This window comes from Lampetra planeri, chromosome 76, assembly GCF_965212315.1.
Source record: "Lampetra planeri chromosome 76, kcLamPlan1.2.h2, whole genome shotgun sequence".
In the NCBI taxonomy this organism is placed as follows: domain Eukaryota; kingdom Metazoa; phylum Chordata; class Hyperoartia; order Petromyzontiformes; family Petromyzontidae; genus Lampetra; species Lampetra planeri.
Window position 1 is genome coordinate 3,190,390 of NC_136181.1, and position 4,884 is coordinate 3,195,273.

Consider the following 4,884-nt stretch of genomic DNA (forward strand, 5'->3'; position numbering starts at 1 on the left):
GAGTGGACACCCGACAGGCACAGGGACAGGCAGGAGGCTTGGGGATGGGGCGGTGAGATGTGGCATGGCAAGGAAGCCGCGCTGCATGAATGCCACCACGATCAGCCGCCGAGATGGTGCCCAGCAGGCGCAGGGGCAGGCAGGAGGTCCGGGAAGGAAGCGACGTGCCGGCTGGACAGGGTGGAGAGGTGTGGGATTGGCTCAGCGACCACACGCCAACAGCCGTACTGCCTCCCAGCAGGCGCGGGGCCAAGCGGCACACGTGGGAGGTGAGAGACGCCCCCAACCAAAGCAAGAGCCTCTCCAAAATAATGAAGCACAAAATAGGGCCTCTCCTAAATAATCAAACAAATTAAACTGAAAATAAGGAAAAAGGAGAATACGGTGGGAGATGAACGGATGGACAGAGGAGGGAGCGGATGGCTGCTCCAGGCAGCGTTCCACCCCCCCATCAAAGAGCCGCTTAGTAAACAATGTTCCTGGTTCAAGTTCAAGTTCAAGTTCATTTATTAGGTATAGCCCTGTGAGCCATTCAGCTCTTGAATCGGGTGCAACCGCAACAAACAAAAAACAAAAACATGAACAAAAAAACATCTTAAAGTGAATATGTGACTAAGTGCAAACAGAAAATCCAAGAAAAGACAGCAAAATATTGCAGAAAAAACACCGTACACCAACGCTGTGTGCAAAAATCCCAGTGGGATGCAAGTCAAACAACAACAACAACAACCACAAGACAGCTTAAATTAAGGCCATCAGTCTAACTCTGTACTACAACAAACAAACATGGCTAAACCAATAAACTTTTCGAAATCACCAAAATAAAGCCATGAAAGCAATGAGAAAGCAATCATAGGAACTGTGACAGAATTTTCACAATAAATGGCATAAACAACATGTACTACCAAAACCCTGCAGCCATAGCTGGCTGCATGAGTCACTCCACCTTTAAGATCAGTACACTAAATCAAAACACAGGTCATACTTTGTAGCGATCATCCGGAGCGAAACATTTTATTTTAGGTCACTGAATAGCACTGGCAGCTAGGGGTGTACAACTCCTCTAGAGCAGTTTTGAGTGAAGATCTCATAGGTAGTGACTCAAGTTTCAATTTATTGGCAACAGCATTCCAGACCCTGGGGGCATCAATAGCAAAGGCCCTTCCTCCAGTATATGTACGGCAATAGGGAATATTAAGCTGGTAAATGAGTGTAGACCTTAGGTCAAATTTGTTCTTTGAAACAGAGATGAGATCCAGCAGGTAATCTGCAGATTCTTTTGCAAGTACATCATGAATAAATAAGATCTGGTGCACAAGCCGTCGAACATTCAGAGATGTTAAGTTTGACCCAATGTAGAGGTCACAGTGGTGAGTCCTATATGGGCAGTTCAATGCAAATCTTAAGGCCGAGTGATACATTGAGTCAAGCTTCTTCAGTACAGTACTTGGGGCTGATTTATAAACAATGTCACAGTAATCAAGTAGAGGCAGTATGGTAGCTTTAATCAATTCCAAACGGAACATAGGGGGGAAGCAGTGCTTGTGTCGATATAGAAAACCAATTTTAATTTTTGTCTTTTTCCCAATATAATCAATGTGATCTTCAAAATTCAGTTTTGAATCCAGGATGATCCCAAGATACTTATAGATCTTAACTTGCTCTATTTGATCATTATTTAAGGAATGTAATTTGGGGAAAATAACTTCCCGCTTTAGTCCTGGTGAGAAGCATAGCACCTTGGTTTTGGCAGGATTTAGGACTAGTTTAAGAGCAACTAGCTGATGTTGTAGTTTGTTGAAATCACTCTGGAGCTTAGCAATCACGTCATCCGGAGAGCGGCCAGCAGTAATTAGTACCGTGTCATCTGCAAAAAGATTTACCCTGGAATAATCCAGTTCAGTGCCCAAGTCATTTACATAAAGATAGAACAAGAGGGGGCCGAGAATGGAACCCTGTGGAACCCCTTTTGTTATCTTAACACTGTTTGACCTCCAACCATCTGTGAATACAGTTTGGGTGCGAGAAAAGAGGTAATTTTTTAACCATTTTACTGTGTTTTCGGAAAAACCGAGGCAACTTATTTTACTAAGCAGGATGTTGTGGTCTACTGTATCAAAAGCTTTGGACAAGTCAAGAAAAAGACAGGCGCAGTACTGCTTATTATCAAGGCTACTGTAAATGTGATTCATAGAGTCTAATGCAGCAGATGTGGTGCTGTATTTTTTTCGGAACCCAGATTGTTTTAGATGTAATAGATTGTTGGCGGACAGGAAACTGATAATTTGGTAGTTCAATAATTTTTCAAAAATTTTCATCAACGGGGACAAAATTGAGATAGGTCGGTAGTTATTTGGATCATCTTTAGGGCCCCCTTTGTGAAGTGGACGAACATAGGAATGTTTCCATTCTAGAGGAACTGATGCTTCTTTGATGGACAGGTTGAAAATATGGGCTATAGGTTTGTATATTAGGTGACCAACACTTAGTAGAGCAAAGACGGGAATACTATCTGCTCCGGTAGAGGAGGACCCTTTGAGGAAGGACAGTTGTTTCAGAACATTACTTTCGTGGATTGGCTGAAAACTAAATTCGCTTAATGTTTGGATAGGGGTGTAGGAATTTGCATGAGCAGGGGTGACTCCCAATAGATTATCAAATAGGGTACCAGCTTCAGAAAAATGAAGGTTAAAATTGTCAACTATTTTTTGGGGATCTGAAAAATATTCCCCATTTCGGTTAAGCTGAACGGGCAGATGATCTGTTTTGGATGCTTTTTCGATACATTTGATTGTTTTCCAGAAAATCCTGGCATTTCCATGAGATTCAAGGAGAGTAGAAGAGAAGTAGTCATTTTTTGCATGCCGTATTTTTTTGACGCATCTATTCCTTAAAATCCTGTATTCTAGCCAGTCATTAACCAAATTACTTTTCTGAGCACATGCCCAAGCCTTGTCTCTAGTTTTCATGAGTTTTGTAATCAAAGGATCAAACCATGGTGGACGATTGCCTTTAGTTTTAAATTTAACCAACGGAGCATGTTTGTTAAGAATTTGTAGAAACGTGTACCTGAAGGTCTCCCAAGCCGTAGTCAGGTTTGGAATATCACAGACCTTGTCAATATCCGAGTGAAGCACATCATTAGTAAATGCCTGTATGCTGAAGTGTCTCATGGAGTGCTTCTCAACCAATTTAGGGGGGGCTTTGTGTCTGGCTGATGATCTCACCCCAAAAATGAAGGAGTGATCACTAAGGTTATTACCTAGAACACCAGTCAGTGCGAAATTGTGAGGGGCATTTGTCAATAGGACGTCAAGCAGAGATGACTGTCCCGGATTTTTTAGGTTGGGTCTTGTGGGGACATTTATTAATTGAAACAGGTTAAATTCATCTGCAAAATTTGTGGCCACGGCCGGCGGGTTTAGCCAATTCCAATTTAGATCACCCACTAAAACTATTTCACCTTTAGGGAGGCCCCCAAGAAGCTCTCTCAGTGCAGATGCAGCTTCAACATCCTTACCACTAGGCGGTCTATAGCAGCACACTACCAATATGTGTTGATTATTAGGGAGAGTTATTCTGAGAGCCAGACCTTCAAAGCAACATTTTTTAAACAAGGAGTGAGCTGGTGAACATGCAATAGTATTACGAACATAGATGGCAATTCCACCTCCTTTAGATCCTCGGTCAAGCCGAAAAAGGTTGTAGTTGTCAATCGTAATCTGCAAGTCATTGACGGCAGGAGTGAGAAATGTTTCTGTTAGGCAAAATATGTCCGGGTCAAGATTTGCTACTTCTAGTTTTAGTTGACTTAATTTTATCAAAAGCCCTCTGATGTTGACATGTAGAACACCAACACCTTTTCTGCCAGAAAAATCTACAGAATTATATGAGTTCTTTACATTTGGGCCAGGATGAAGCTCAATACCACCCAGAAATAAGAAAAGTAGAATTAATAGTTTGCACAGGTATTTTCTGTGAAAGGATGAAGAGCGACGAACCTTGGACGAATAGCAGCAGCTCACAGATGGTGTTATTTTTAAGAGCAGAATGAAGTTTGGAAGGAGTGCTGGTGAAGTAATGGGACAAAGATAGGGTTTAAAAGGATACAATGATGGAGTGTAGAAGTGTCTATAAGTTGTTTCATTAGCAGGTGTAGTGGCAAATTTAGCAATAAGTATTGACGCGAAGTAACGCGGGTAGCCGTTTGTAGAGTTGAGTGTGGCACTAGATATGGCCGGGAGGGACAGTAGTAAGATACACAGCAGGTGAATTGACATCTTTAAAACACTAAATTTAAACACACACACAGCTCACTCACACGCAGCTCACCCTCACCCACTCTCACGCACAGCCCACACCCATGCAGCACAACGCACACACGGCCGCACACGCCGCCGCCATCTTGCTGCTGTTGTTGTTGCAGCTGCTGCTGTTGTTGCAGCTGCTGTTGTTGTTGCAGCTGCTGTTGTTGTTGCAGCTGCTGTTGTTGTTGCAGCTGCTGTTGTTGTTGCAGCTGCTGTTGTTGTTGCAGCTGCTGTTGTTGTTGCAGCTGTTGTTGTTGCAGCTGCTGTTGTTGTTGCAGCTGCTGTTGTTGTTGCAGCTGCTGTTGTTGTTGCAGCTGCTGTTGTTGTTGTTGCAGCTGCTGTTGTTGTTGTTGCAGCTGCTGTTGTTGTTGTTGCAGCTGCTGTTGTTGTTGTTGCAGCTGCTGTTGTTGTTGTTGCAGCTGCTGTTGTTGTTGTTGCAGCTGCTGTTGTTGCAGCTGCTGTTGTTGTTGCTGCAGCTGCTGTTGTTGTTGCTGCAGCTGCTGTTGTTGTTGCTGCAGCTGCTGTTGTTGTTGTAGCTGCTGTTGTTGTTGCAGCTGCTGTTGTTGTTGCAGCTGCT